The following is a 16,574-nucleotide window of genomic DNA, read 5'->3' as shown; positions in this document are numbered from 1 at the left end:
TATGACCACTTTTATAATTAAACCAATCTATATGTTGACTTTAACATTTAATATGATCATTTTAACAGTTAAGATGGCATTTATACCACCGATTTTTATGGGTCTGGAGACCCGTGACAAGTTCTTAGGCTGTACCCTTAGAGGTAAGTCTGTAGGACTGTATGCAGAGCTATACTGCTTTACAGTTATAGACTACCTCCTCCATCTCTTATCCACCCTCTTATTTTTAACTGGGATCTTTTTCCAATGGACTTAAAACACATATGATTAATTCTGTGTTACATAAAGAGTTCAGCATATAGTATGAAAAAGAGAAAAGAAAAAGAAAGAGAGAAAACAAATCAAAACAAAAAAATATATACAAAATAAAAAGCAACAATGATAAACTGCCCCTCATCAGTCAGGTCAAGGACTGTTCAAGTCATTGATTCTAAAAGTGATGATTTCTCTTGTATAGCTTTCATTTTAAGCATGCTAATAATTCTCCCAAATCAGGGAGAACATATGGTATTTGTCTTTTTGGGACTGGGTTATTTCACTAAGTATTAAGTTTTTCAGCTAGCTCCATTTTGTTGCAAATGACCAGATTTCATCCTTTTCTATTGCCATGTAGTATTCCATAGTGCACATATCCCTCAATTTCTTTATCCGGTCTTTGATTGATGGGTATTTAGGTTGGTTCCATGTCTTAACTATTGTGAATTGAGCTGCAATAAACATGGAGGTGCAGATAGTTCTTTTGTTTACTGATTTCATTTCCCTTTGGTAAATTCCCAGGACTGGGATGGCTGGGTCATATGGTAGGTCTATATTCAGATTTTAAGGTATCTCCATACTGTTTTCCATAGTGGCTTTTTTACCAGTTTACATTCCCACCAACAGTGGGTTAGGGTGCCTTTTCCCCACATCCTCTCCAGCATTTGCTGTTTGTTGATTTCTGTATAAAGCCACTCTAACTGGGGTGAAATGAAACCTCACTGTGGTTTTGATTTGCATTTCCCTGATGGCTAGAGATCCTGAACATTTTTTCATGTATCTGTTGGCTATTTAGATTTCCTCTTTTGAAAAATGCCTGCTAAAATCCTTGGCCCATCTCTTAACTGTGTTGTTTGTTTTGTTACTGTGGAGTTTCTTGATCTCTTTGTATAAATCTTTCTTTAAACGAATATGAGAAGGATGGAATCAAGAAAATAGAACAATAGGAAAGGATACATTCTAAATGGGTACACATGGGACAAGGTATGAAATGATTATTTCAGAGAATGAGAAAAAAATTTTACAGTAAAACACAGCAGAACTAATGTGATAATAAGGGACCTTTTTGAGATTTGTAATTATAAATTTAAAGTGAATCCAGTACTGGTAATTTTCTTTGGAAATATTCTTTATTTTAGGTACAAGTGTAGATGAGAAAATATTTTTTCTAAGGTTGGGATATATTGGGTCATAAAAAAAGAGGGATTGAGGGGCAAATGAGCTAAGGGTATTTGCTAAGATATGACTATAGTTAAAGACTAGGGAATTTAACCTGAACATGGAATACAATAAAGTTGGAGGAAGAGAAGAGGAAAAAGATAATGAGAAAGGATGATGGAGTACATGCTTTAGGTATCAATGACATTGATGACTTAAAGTTGTGGATCTAGAATAAATAGCTGAGTAGTATAGAAAACTGTTAGATACTGGAATGTTTGAAATCCAAATGTAAGAGAAGGCTTCAATTCTGATGACGGCAAGTCCCATTGAGCATTGAGGGGAGCAGCTGGCTGAGATGGGGTGGAAGAAATACTCGTTGTAGGGGTAGAAGTAAAGGACTGAGATTCAAGTTCCGGTAGACATCAGAGATATGAAAGTCACTGAGAATGTGGGGAGGAAATGGTGGAAGCCAGTAACAGGGGTCTTCAAGGTCTGCAATAAGCCACATTCCAGTTATTAAATTGACTAGGAATGGAGCATATTCATTTTATCGAGTTGGTCTCTTTAGCAATTAGATTTATTTCTCTTTGGTTTATATGATCTCATGAAAAGTGAAACATTTAAATTCCACTTTTTTCAATTATATATTCTGAAAATTTATGCATTGCAAACCAGAACACCTAATCACTTCAGTTCTGGGAAATGCTGAATACAGAAATGTTGAGGACAGTAACTAAGATACCCAGACAAAACCAAGAAGGTCACAAAAGAGCTAGACACCTAAGAGCAGAAGAGAGAAAGACATTTGAAAGCCAAAGCATTACATGTGAATAGAAAAGAGGAAATACATTTTGAAAAAAAGTCATGTGATTGTTAAAAGGGATGAATTATGTATTCAAATAGCTCCTCCATTATTTACGAGCTGGAAATTGTGATCATTACATAGTCCAGTATCTTGAATAAGAAGTAAAATGGAGATATGACCCTGGACATCCAATAATTGTAAAAATTAAATGAAAGAAAATATGCATAGACCATTTATTATTTAGGATATTCATGGGTTTTGCAACAAAAGATCTAAAATTATAGTTACTTCTAAATGTAAATAGTGACTCAAGAGGACATTTATTTCTCTGCCACTTAAAGAACTTGGTAGATAGGGTGAGCCTTGCTTCGCAAGGCCATTCAAGGACTCAAATTCATCCCACCCTGCCATAGCTTATGGCATGGTTCTCAGAGTTGAAACTGACTGACCTTGGTGTCTGCATTCCTGTTTTGGGAGACATGAAAGAGTGAAGGGCAGGGAAGACAGATTTTCTTCAGGAAGTTGGAATATGCTGTACACATTACTTTTGTTTGCATCCCACTGATGGAAACTTATTCACAAGGCTAGTAGGGTCTCCAACAGGCCAATCATGTTTTCAGCCTTAATTTGGTGAGTTAAGGGGTCTATTACAAAAGGAAATAAGAGAAAAAGAAACTCTGGGAGAGGGTTTCAGTCTCTACAATAGTACCATTAACAATATTTGATTGATACTATTTCTATTTAATAGCATCATTAACTAGACTTTTCAGAAATTTCTTTATTCATTATTATATATGTTATAGACATTTAAGTGACAATGCATTGAATTTTTATTCATAAATATATTAATAAGACCTAACACCCTTTCAGGAACATTATAGACATGATCCTGATTTATGATGGTTTTACTTTGGATTTCTCAACTTTATAATAGTGCAAAATGATGCAGATTCAATAAACACTGTATTTTAAATTTTGATCTTTTCTCACATGCTATCGGTTGTTCCCTATAAGACTCATGATGAAACTTGATTTCACAGTAAGAATATTGAGCAGTAGGGCCTTTAAGTGATTATTAGGTCACCAAGAGAGATTATCACCTTTTTCCATTGAGTGGGTTCTTTCCTGTGAGAGTGAGTTGTTAGAAAACACAACTGCCCCTTGTGCTTTGTTTGTCCCACATATGTGTTCACCCTTCTGACTTGAGTTGAAGCAGCACAAGGCTCTCATCAGAAGCTAAAAAGACACCTGCACCTCACTCTTGGACTTCTCAGCCTACAGAATCATAAGCTAAAATAAATATAATTTCCTTATAATTACTCAGTCTCAAATATCCTGTCACAGCATTTGACAGCAGACACTAGGTGAGAAACAAGCCATATGATGCCCTTGTGATGCTGGGAAATGGCAGCAAGCTGTGGCTCTGCTCAGCAGTCACAGTGGCAAGCAACTGATATTCCACAGTGTGCTGTGTTGTAAAGCTCTATTAAATACATTTTCCACTTCCAGTGTTTTCACATAACATTGGGTTTATCAGGACACGACTCCATCATAATCCGAAGAACATCTGTACAAGTATGTGCTTGTATTTAATCTGTTGTTTTGCTGAGCCTATTCTCATAACAAAATGATGGAACACTGTGCAGTTTAGTGTATGGAGAATTTTTATATAGACTCCCCACAAAGACATTTGTTATGTCTGGATATAAGTGGAGATGAATCTATTATGTGTCTACATGCAACAGATTTATGTATGTAAACCTAGCCAGGTACAGCTACTCACACGTGCAAGTTAATAAAATAACCATAAATCAAATACCATTCACTTAATTTGGTAAATGACCTTTCAGTAATACATTATCTCTGCCAAAAATATTTATGATTGCCTAGTTTTGTTTCCTCTGTTTCACTTACTAAGCATTTTTCCCTTATGAATACCGTGGGTCATTCAGCATATGTCCACCGAAGCAAGAGAACATTTGCCTCTGATTCCACCAAAGCATTTCCAGTAATGAGCCTATGCTAAATAAAGCAGCTGTAGCAGCACTAGGGACATGTAAATCAGGATGTTAATGAAGAAATGAATGCTTTCAAATTTAAAGACTTCCCAGGAATATGGCTCATAGACCTGAAATAGGTCATTACAACTCGAAGTCGATTTTATTGGGGGAAATAAGACATTTAGCTTCTCTCAGCGAATAACGAATCTTGTAAAAATGACTCTATAAAATCAATGAAAAATATGACTTATTTTTTTAAAAAGTAATAACTTTTTCAACTGTGGAGCTATGGGCAGGACAAAGCACCATCCCACTTTCCTTGTTTGGGTAATATGCATCATCTCCTTTAAGGTTCTTCTACATCTCACTTTTTCAAGAAAGTTTTCCTTCATTATTTTCTGTACTCCTGTGTTCTGTTTTTAACACTTTAAACACTTTAAAATTTTAAAGCTCTTTAGACCCTTTCATATCTAAGTCTGTAAAACCAAACAATATTATTATGACTCATTGCTTAGTTACTAACATTAAAACATAAATACAGGCAGAGAAAATAAAACTGGCATACTTAGCACATGATATACATCAGTTTCATTCATATACATATTTTCATTTAATGCAAAGTTGTATGATGATTAAAAAGTAATGTTCCATAATCACATAGTCCTAGATATGATATACCTGCTTGCCAGTTGTTGCTTAAGTAAGCTTTTCCAAGGTAGGCCTCAATTTTCTCAGTTTAATCATTACAGAACTTATCTTGCAATGTTGCTGAAAAATAAAATATAAGAATGTGTATAAAGCACCTAGGTTATCCTGATATGAAATCAAGTTTAAGTAAACACTTGCTAGGGTTGTTGTTATCAAAAACTAATTCTGAAACTGATATTGGAATTTAGCCCGCTAAAATATATAAGAAATTTGGCCAGATAAAGTTCCCCAGAAGGAAAACATGTTATCAATATTTGGGGTGCCATACGATATCACCATATGCTTATTAATAAATCCTCAATATTAATAAGCCCAAGTGGGTTCTTGCCTAGTATTTAGAGAAGAATTCTAAATACCAGCATAAATGAACGAGGCAGCATGGCACATTTTAAGCTTTTATTTAGTGTGAAAGATGCATAGGAGAGTGAGAGCTTTATCTAAGAGGGAGAGGTAAATATGAGTTCATACGGAGTACCAGGAACCAGCCACATAGAAGACCATCTAGGCCAGAAGCATGGGGCGAGTAGGCTAGGAAGCCTAGGATGGGTGGCCCAAAGGCCACATGCCCTGGAGGCACAGGGCTACAGCCAGCCCCCTCCTAGCAAGAGGTCAGGGCAAGGGAGGGAGGAAAGGCTTTTAATACACTCTCATAGGGGAGTGGTTAATTAACCTGATTGGGCACTAAGATGTGGCCAGGTAGGGGCATGAGGTCACACAGGGGTGTGGTGAAGACATGGTCTTCCAGCTCACAAACTTAATCAATTTTAACCTGTATGCCTGTCTACTTCTTTTTTTTTTTTTTTAAACTTTTGTTTAATAAATATAAATTTCCAAAGCACAACTTTTGGATTATAGCAGCTTTTCCCCCCATAACCACCTTCCCACCTGCAACCATCCCATCTCCCGCTCCCTCTCCCATCCATTCTTCATCCTGATTCATTTTCAGTTATCTTTATACACAGAAGATCAATTTAGTATATACTAAGTAAAGATTTCAATAATTTGCACCCACACAGAAACACAAAGTATAAAGTACTGTTTGAGTACTAGTTATACCGTTAATTCACTTAGTACAACACATTAAGGACAGAGATCCTACATGGGGAGTAAGTGCACAGTGACTCCTGTTATTGATTTAAGAATTGACACTCTTATTTATGACGTCAGTAATCACCCTAAGCTCTTGTCATGAGCTGCCAAGGCCATGGAAGCCTTCTGAGTTCACCAACTCTGATCTTATTTAGACAAGGCCATGGTCAAAGTGGAAGTTCTCTCCTCCCATCAGAGAAAGTTACCTCCTTCTTTGATGACCTGTTCTTTCCACTGGGATCTCACTCGCAGAGATCTTTCATTTAGGTCATTTTTTTTTTTTTTTTTTTTTTTTTTGCCTCAGTGTCTTGGCTTTCCATGCCTGAAATACTCTCATGGGCTGTGTATCCCGCTTCCCATGCTGGATTGTTCGCTCCTTTTTAATTCTATCAGATAGTATTAGCAGACACTAGTCTGGTTTATATGATCCCTTTGACACTTAATCTTATCATTATGATCAATTGTGAACTGAAATTGATCACTTGGACTAGTGAGATGGCATTGGTACATGCCACCTTGATGGGATTGAATTGGAATCCCCTGGCACGTTTCTAACTCTACCATTAGAGGTAAGTCTGATTGAACATGTGCTAAACTGTACATCTCCTCCCTCTCTAATTCCCACTCTTATATTTAACAGGGATCAATTTTCAGTTAAATTTAAACACCCAAGTATAATTGAGTGTTAATTAAAGAGTTCAACCAATGGTATTAAGTAGAACAAAAAAAAACCTAAAAGAAATAAAGCAGTTTTTTTAAAAGATTTATTCTATTTATTCGAAAGACAGAGTTAAAGAGAGAGGTAGAGACAGAGATGTCTTCCATCTGCTGGTTCACTCCCCAGATGGCCGCAATGGCAGGAGCTGGGCCGATCTGAAGCCAGGAGCTTCTTCTGTGTCTCCCATGTGAGTGCAGGGGCCCAAGTTCCTGGGCCATCTTCCACTGCTTTCCCTGGCTATAGCAGAGAGCTGGAATGGAAGAGGAGCAGCCGGGACCAGAACCGGCGCCTCTATAGGATGCCGGCGCTTCAGGCCAGGGCTTTAACCTGCTGCGCCACAACGCCAGCCCTGCCTGTCTACTTCAAAACCATAGTGTTAGGCAGGAAGTCAGAAATGAGCTTACGTGTGTGTGTGTGTGTGTGTGTGTGTGTGGACAAGGGCCTAAGGAACTGACATCTACAGCGGTCCAGCATCAGCATCTCAAAGTCATCCCGATAAACGTCCAGGTGCAGACTAGTGTAAGCACTTCAAAGTCCTGCCCAGATCCTGATGACCTTCCAGGGGATCCTATCCCTTCTACCTGGCCTGGTAAACATCCTTCCTCTAAGAAGGGGTGATGCCAGCCAGGCTTCCCCCTGTCTGATAACTTCAGTGGGAAAAAATCAGAAAGGAATTTTTCGTATTTACACCCTACAAGTCCTTGTGCGGGAGGAGAAGAATGAGAAGGGGAGAGAAAGGGCAGAAAGGCAAGACCCATCCCCTTAAAAGCCCCAGCCTAAATGTGCACTAGGCACTCTCTCCCAGGTCCTGTCTGGAGAGGTGGCCATCTGTTCTTACGGATGTCCCTACCCTAATAAACCTTGCTATTTTGCTTTCCACTGCTCTCTGTCTCATGCTTGAATTATTTCTTGCTCGAAGACAAGGATCCTTTGCTTCTCCGGTAACAACAGTTCTTATAAGCCTGACAGTATAGGCAGAAAAAATCAAGACCAAATATTTTATTTTATTTTATTTTATTTTATTTTATTTTATTTGACAGGTAGAGTTAAAGACAGTGAGAGAGAGAGAGACAGAGAGAAAGGTCTTCCTTCTGTTGGTTCACTCCCCAAATGGCCACCACAGCCAGTGCTGCGCTGATCCGAAGCCAGGAGCCAGGTGCTTCTCCCTGGTCTCCCATGTGGGTGCAGGGGCCCAAGCACTTGGGCCATCCTCCACTGCACTCCTGGACCACAGCAGAGAGCTGGACTGTAAGATGAGCAACCAGGAATAGAAACCAGCACCCATATGGGATGCCGGTGCCGCAGGCAGAGGATTAACCAAGTGAGCTACGGCGCCGGCCCCCAAGTTCAAATATTTTAGATAACCATGAAAACATGTGTGGAATCTAAGATCTGGAATTCAAACCTTTATTAAATCCAAATGTATTGTGTTTTCTTTCCCCTTCCTTCCTTCCTTCCTTCCTTCCTTCCTTCCTTCCTTCCTTCCTTCCTTCCTTCCTTCCTTCCTTCCTCTTTCTTTCTTTCTTTCTTTCTTTCTTTCTTTCTTTCTTTCTTTCTTTCTTTCTTTCTTTCTTTCTTTCTCCTTCCCTCCTCCTCCTCCCTCTTCTCCTTCTTCTTTCTTTCTTTGCTTTTTGTATCTTTGTCTCTACCAACACCTTAACAGTGTTGTTTACAGGACAATTGTTCCAAACAGCAAACCAGTTTCTAGGTAGAGACTCAATGGTTTCTGTATCATGAGTGGGTTGAAGTAGAAAGATAATAATTGCTACCTGATACATTTTGGATCCTGTTGGTTTTTCATATGATAGACCATTGTTTTTGGATTCTACACAGCTTTTGTTCTTCAAAACCAGCTGCCTCACTTCTCTGTGGCATTAAGGGAAGGTAGAGGATACAGAAGAAACCTATATGAGTCAAATCAAAAGCTAATTGTTCAGACAGTGGACAGTGAAGGAACTCGGTGTTAGGAAAAGAGGCACAAAATAGAGAGGAAGCAGTGTACAAATTTACAGCCAGACCAAATTTATTCAGAGAAAATCAATTCATAGAGGTGGGTGACCAACTGCCCGCATGTACATTGACATAACACATGGTGTTGGGGGCTGGGCCTTTTTATATTTGAGGAGAGCTAGCGATGGGGTTGGTGGTGGGGATAGCAGGCAGAGGGGAATTCCTAAAACTGATCTTTCAGGTATTCCAGCAATTGGTCTTTCAGGTGGCTTTAGGGGGTGGGCTAAGAAAGCAATAGGGTGTGAGACCCAATTGAGACTCAAGGCCAAGGAATAAATTCCAGTGCTTATCTATCTTTTGGGCAATGAGGGAGAAGGGCTGAGACTTATGTCTTTGTTCCATCACTAGGCATTGATTAGATTCTGCAGGACTCAGAGCCAGCATATTTACTGTACTACATGCTGTTGCTTCCTGAGAGAAATAAAACTAGCTACCCTCTGAGAACCAGTATAAGAATTCAAAAACTGTATGTGGTACACCAAGTAAAGATTTTAATGAAAAAGTTCTGATATCAAAGAAAGGACATACAAATGTCAAGGTCACGAGTTATCATTCTGAGTCACTAAGCTACACTTTGCTGTCCATTCTGTCTTTTGGGAATCAATTTGCAATACTATTATTATATATGTATATGTATATGCATATGTATATGTATATATGTATATATAATATATATATAACATGTGTGTGTGTGTGTGTAAAATACCTGAAAAGTTCATGGAAATAGAATCGATGCAATTTTTTCACAATACACTGTTTTCCATAAATTTCTTGGAGATCTGCCAAAAATTTGGACTTAAAATACTTTCACATCAAAAATAATTCCATTCCATAAGCTTTTTGATGTCCCCTCATATGTGAGTGTGTATATATATAACTTAATTGAGTTACTTCTAAGGCTTGGTGCTTTGTTTTTTAATTCACAGGGAATTCCTGTTATTTGTCTGAGGGATAAATTTTGCCAAGGATGTTCCATTTTTATACATATCATTTTGTGAACGTAGGTGAAAAAGCTCTGTAAGATTTCAGTGCTATTAGGACACATGGATCCACTGTTGGAAGCAATTTTATTGGTTTGTTGGATGGGGAATATGATTTTTGGTGACAAAATGAGAAAAAAATGTGATGCTCTGGGTGACAGAAGATGAGAAACTGAATTAAATGATGATGTGGTGATAAAATTCTTATAAACAAAACATTAGATTAATATTTAGATGTTAAGCAGGAAAATTACAGAACAACCTTGGAACAAAGCTTGGATATAAGCTTTAATGACAAGTGAACAGGATTTTAAAAGAAAGGTAAAAAATAAATCAGGAACAAGTTGAGTTTTAAAAGTTACGTGATCATAAAAGTCATTTAGATGAAAGTAAACTACACACAGTAAAAAATGTTTAATAATTTTTTACCTTAAACTTAATCAATCATTTAAAAACTATACAAACACCTACTATGTGCTTCAGGATAGTTACCTTCAAGCATCATTTAGAGGTATTATTGTGACTTAACAGGTGAAAATGTGTATTTTGAAGAAATTTAATTGAAAATGTTAAAACTACCCTAATGTTTTTATCTTTATTCAAAGATTTACTTGGCTTTCATCTAGGGTTCTCTGATCCATTACAAATAGAATTAAGTTTGATTATTGCTGGAACATTTAGACCTACAGTCTTATATATTATATATTGGTTTATATTTGTTTTAGATAAATGTTGCTCAAAAAGGATTTTTTTAAATTCCTTATATCATTGCTTTGAGCTCATCATAACTAAACGTCATTCACACTTCTTAGTCTATGCCAAGCATCCAGATTGAGGATAAAAGTTCAGTTAATCTGGATGAGCCCAAATCACTGAAAATGTCACCTGAAATCAACAATTCAATTTTAGTGCACTTTCATCAAAGAAAATGATTTGACTCTGATTTCTCATATTTCAGGACACTAACCATTCAGGTATTTTTATTCATCCCACTCTTTACTACAATTCAGATGGGAGATTTCAATAATGGATAAAAATGAAATATATTTTTTTAATTTTGTTTGGTGACATTCTATTGACATATCTTAGGCAAAGCAACATAACATTAATGAAAACATCATTTCTTTTTTCTATCAGAAGAACACTTCTATTTTTAATTCTACTGTGTTGGGAACAGAAAAACAATTTTGCTATGGTGGTATTAGCTCAATTTGCCATAGATCTCATTGTCCACAAAGAAGTCAAGGATGCCTTCAAATAATATGAATAAGCTAATTTATATAATAATTCTTTCCACCTATTTCTTTTTTGAAAAACCATAAAATTCCAATATATTTGTCTTCCACAATATGAAATTGTATTGCCTCTGATTAGAAAACCAGACATCATTGCAAATTTTGTGAAAATTAACATACTTAACAAATGTTATCTTCAGGTCTCTTATTTACAAAATCAGAATAAAACACTCTAATTCTCAGAATTAATGCAGGAGTGGAGAAATTATTGAGAAAGCAAGTGAGATAGTAAGGTATTTTGTAGAACTGTAAAGCCTTTTAGTAGCAAGGATTATTTTGCACATGCAACACACTTTGACCAGACATTCTCTATTTGCCAGTCATTAGAGATATGAAGATAAATAAGACTAAAACCACTAAGAATCTCAGCCTAAGTGGAAACATGATAATATAAACATATATAATATGTTTAATGCCTCATGACCGAAAAAAAAAACACAACAAAGTGTGAACAAGGCTTGGACAATACATAAAGAAGTCCATATATACCTCAGCTGAGAGATTTATTTATGAGGATCCTTGAAGGACAAGTAGTAGCTATTGATTGGGTTAACAAGATAAACATGACAGTGTTACCTTAAAGGATGTTCAAGAGTAGAGAAGCTCAAATTGGGATGCTGGGGCTTCTGGTTCTACCAGAAAAGGAGTACCCCTTTTCTCTCAGGGCCTTCAATTGATAATTGGAAAATCTTGGACCTAAAATAATAAGGACAGCATCAGCAGTGTCCTGGAGAAGTTTCTGTACTTCAAAAGATACAGTCAGGAAAGTGAAGAGGCACCCGACAGAATGGGAAAAAATATTTGCAAACTATGCAACAGATGAAGGGTTGATAACCAGAATCTACAAAGAAATCAAGAACTCCACAACATCAAAACAAACAACCCACTTAAGAGATGGGCCAAGGACCTCAACAGACATTTTTCAAAAGAGGAAATCCAAATGGCCAACAGACACATGAAAAAATGCTCAAGATCACTAGCAATCAGGGAAATGCAAATCAAAACCACAATGAGGTTTCACCTTACCCCAGTTAGAATGGCTCACATTCAGAAATCTACCAACAATAGATGCTGGAGAGGATGTGGGGGAAAAAGGGACACTAACCCACTGTTGGTGGGAATGCCAACTGGTTAAGCCACTATGGAAGTCAGTCTGGAGATTCCTCAGAAACCTGAATATAACCCTACCATACAACCCAGCCATACCACTCCTTGGAATTTATTAGTCTTTTTAAAGGTGTAATAACATTAAGCTTACAGGTAAATTTAGAGAGAGAAAGAGGACCCCTACATGCTTGTTTACTCTGCAATTGCCCACAACATCATGGGCTGGGCAAAGTTGAAGTCAGGAATCAGGAACTTAATAGGAGATTCCCACAGGGGTGGCAGAGACTCAGCTATTTGAGCCATAACCTCCTGCCTACTAGGGTGCACTTTAGCAAGAAGCTGGAATTGGGAGTGGAGCTGGGAGTCAAACAAAGGCACTGTGATATGGATTGTGGGCATGCCAATTGTAAGTTAAACCACCACTCCAAACACTCAAATCCCCCTTATTATCTTTTAATGATTCCCATTTGTGTAGTAATACTGCTAGTTTAATTGTAAAACTAGTTATTAATATATTTTCTTATTTTACTTTTCTCAGTTTTGTTATAGGTCCCTCTCAAATCCCATTCACATCAAGATTTATTTTCAATTATCTTTATATACATAAGATCAATTTAGTATATATTAAATAAAGATTTCAACAGTTTACACCCACACAGACACACAAAGTGTAAAGTACTGTTTGAGTGCTAGTTATAGCATGAATTCACATTGTACAACACATTAAGGAAGAGATCCTACATGGGGAATAAGTGCACAGTGACTCCTGTTGTTGACTTAACAATTTGACACTGTTATTTATGACGTCAGTAATCCCCCTAGGCTCTTGTCATGGGTTGCCAAGGCTACTGAAGCATTTTGAGTTCACAAACTCTGATCTTATTTAGACAAGGTCGTAGTCAAAGTGGAAGTTCTTTCCTCCCTTCAGAGAAAGGTACCTCCTTCTTTGATGGCCCGTTCTTTCCTCTGGGATCTCACTCACAGAGATCTTTCATTTAGGTCTTTTTTTTTCCAGAGTGTCTTGGCTTTCCATGCCTGAAATATTCTCATGGGCTCTTCAGCCAGATCTGAATGCCTTAAGGGCTGATTCTGAGGCCAGAGTGCTGTTTAGGATATCTGCCATTCTATGAGTCTGCTGTGTATCCCGATTCCCATGTTGGATCATTCTCTCCTTTTTAATTCTTTCAGATAGTATTAGCAGACACTAGTCTTGTTTATGTGATCTCTTTGACTCTTAATCTTATCATTATGATCAATTTTGAACTGAAATTGATCACTTGGACTAGTGAGATGGCATTGGTACATGCTACCTTGATGGGATTGAATTGAAATCCCCTAGCACATTTCTAACTCTACCGTTTGGGGCAAGTCCAAGTGAGCATGTCCCAAATTGTACATCTCCTCCCTCTCTTATTCCTGCTCTTATATTTAACAGAGATCACTTTTCAGTTAAATTTAAACACCTAAGAATAATTGTTAATTACAGAGTTCAACCAAAAGTATTAAGTAGAGCAAAAAAAAAAAATACTAAAAGGGATAAAGTATGAAATTGTTCATCAACAGTCAGGACAAGGGCTGATCAAGTCATTGTTTCTCATAGTGTCCATTTCACTTCAACAGGTTTCCTTTTTGGTGCACGGTTAGTTGTCACCAATCAGGGAGAACATATGATATTTGTCCCTTTGGGAATGGCTTATTTCACTCAGCATGATGTTTTCCAGATTCCTCCATTTGGTTGTAAATGACTAGATTTCATTGCTTTTTACTGCTTATAGCATTCTATAGAGTACATGTCCCATAATTTCTTTATCCAGTCTACTGTTGATGGGCATTTAGGTTGATTCCAGGCCTTAGCTGTTGTGAATTGAGCTGCAATAAACCTTGAGGTGCAGACAGCTTTTTGTTTGCCAATTTAATTTCCTTTGGGTAAATTCCAAGGAGTGGGATGGCTGGGTTGTATGGTTGGGTTGTATTTAGGTTTCTGAGGAATCTCCAGAATAACTTCCATAGTAGCTTTACCAATTTGCATTCCCATCAAAAGTCGGTTAGAGTCCCTTTTTCCCTACATCCTCACCAGCATGTTTTTGGTAGATTTCTGTATGTGTGCTATTCTAACTGGGGTATGGTGATAAATATTGAATTTATAACATTATTTTATAGAATCCTCAAGAAAGCCTTACCTAATACTAGCTAAATAGTTGCACTTTATTTCTACCTGCTGTCTCCTCCATATTGCTTGTTGACATTTAAAATTTCCCCATGTATCCATCTTATTGTCTTAATTCCCACATTAAAAGATAATCTCCTTGAAGGATGACCAATTGTCTGCTTTTTTAATCTTTTTAACTCCAGAGCCAAAGTTAATGTCTGGCACATAGTTGAAATTAAATAAATATAAGTTCATTGACTTCACAGATGAACATAAAGGAGAGTCGAGGAAATTCTACCTGTAATATTTTTTTAACAAGTGAATTTAAATTGAATTTGACAGGCTGATATTGTGGTGATGTGGTACAGCAGGTTATCCCTCAGCTTACAATGTCAGCATCCTTTTTTGGAGGGCTTGTTTGAGTCCTGGCAGCTCAGCATCTAACCCAGCTTCCTGTTAGTGTACCTGTAAAAGCAGCTGAAGATGTCCCAATTCCTTGGGCTGCTGCCACCCATGTTGGAGTCCTGGATTTGACCTTGCCAAACCCTGGCTGTCAAATCTGTATGGAGAGTAAATCAGCTGATGGGAGATCTCTCTCTCTCTCTTTCTCTTCCCCATACCTATTTCTTTATTGCTCTGGTTTTCAAAGAAACAAAATAGATAAATCTTTAATAATAAATAAATAAGTTGAATTTTCCCTAGTTAAACTTAAGTAAACAGAAAGAAAATGTACTTCAGGAAAATTTTGGTGGACAAAGAGGATTTTATGGAATAGAAGACATGACAATGAAATAAATTAAATAAATTAAAATACAATAAAGGCTAACAAGTAAATTAGATAGAGCAATAATGATAGCGGAGAACTCACACAAGCCGGAAAGAAAGGACACAGGCAAGTTTTCATAAGACCAAACCAATTACAAAGAGTTGAAACTCAGAAAAATTACAAATAACACACTGGAAACCATTTTTCATAAAGGCAATATCTAAGAAAGACAGCAGATATTCAATACAAAGATAATTGACATTCCTTGAAAAGATAGCTGGTCTAATAGAGAAACAAAAAATTCAGAATATAAATGAGAGAAAACTTTCTTAAATGAAATATGATATAAATCTGCATTTCCACTAAATCTTTTCATCCGTGTCATGTGTGGATTTCTTTAACTCATGGATTTGCTTCTCATTGCTTCTGAGTAATCCTATGATAATTCTTTTGAATTCCTTTTCAGGCATTTCATCAATCTCTTCATCTTCACATTCAAATATTGAAGTGTTGTTGTGTTCCTTTGGGGGAGTCATGTTGTCTTCCTTGTTCTTGTTTCTTATATTTCTGCATTTATTTTTAGGCATTTGTGGAAATATTTGTTGGTGTTCTCCACTGTTAAATTTTATCTTTGACCTATGCCTCTGTATCTTGGTGGAGTATTTGTTCCTACGGTGAGTACCCAGAGGGGTGTGCTGGGTGTGGCCAGGAAGCTCTGGTCAGTGCTCAGGGTGGAGCGAGAATCCAGGGTGACACCTCAGTTCTGCTTGGTAGATGGCCTCTATTGTCAGTAGAGGGGAGGGTATGAGCACACGTGTTGGCATAATTCTAACCTTATCTCCTCTCTTCCAAGGTGCTCAATGCCCAGGGTTAATCCCCAGTGGGTACAGCCTTCACCCGTGTTGGTGCATGAACCACACAAAGGATCTGTGCAGTTCTCAGTGAGAGCATAGACTCCTGTGCCATGACCCACATCAGTCAGGGAGCTCTGGGGGTGTGACACCAGATATACTGACTGCTGCAAGATCCAGCTACACCCCACATCCTGTTGTGCACTCACAGGGTTCCCACAGTCACAGTTTATAGAGGACCCCTTCTCCACACCATGAGCCTGTCCCATCCACAGAGGGAGCACAGTCATTCCAGAGCCAGCTGCCAGTGGGTGCTCTGCCTTGGCAGCTTGAGCCGCAGAGCCCGTGTTGAGTTGAGAGGATACAGAAACCTCACAGTCCTAGGTACCCAGTCTCCTGTCAACCCTCCCAGCCAGACTTCAGGGCAATGGGAAATCCATGTTTTGCTCTCTGCTAAAATCTGGTTGTGTGTCTGAGAGCTGCCGCAGCCTCCACTTGTGTCAAGATGGCACCTTCTCCCCTCTGGTTGCTGGGTGCTCTCATCGGGGAATGGGGACAAAGAATGTGACTTTCGTTCTCTGTACTGGGGGCAGCCTGCCTCCTGCTGGGGCTCTCAGCCAGAATTCTCATCTAGAAAGGATTTAGCTACAAGAACTAGATTTACTATATAGGAAAAAGCA

General features: G+C 37.8%; 1 pseudogene; it reads right to left on the bottom strand.

Annotated features, from left to right (window-relative positions):
* Window positions 1–16,184, bottom strand: part of LOC103350272 (cyclin-dependent kinase 17 pseudogene) — a 133,891-nt pseudogene extending 117,707 nt beyond the window's left edge.
* Between the last annotated feature and the right edge of the window lie 390 nt (window positions 16,185–16,574).

The sequence above is a fragment of the Oryctolagus cuniculus genome, chromosome 7, assembly GCF_964237555.1.
Source record: "Oryctolagus cuniculus chromosome 7, mOryCun1.1, whole genome shotgun sequence".
Lineage (NCBI taxonomy): Eukaryota > Metazoa > Chordata > Mammalia > Lagomorpha > Leporidae > Oryctolagus > Oryctolagus cuniculus.
The sequence above is the reverse complement of the archived record's forward strand: the minus strand, read 5'-3'. Positions and strand labels throughout refer to the sequence as shown.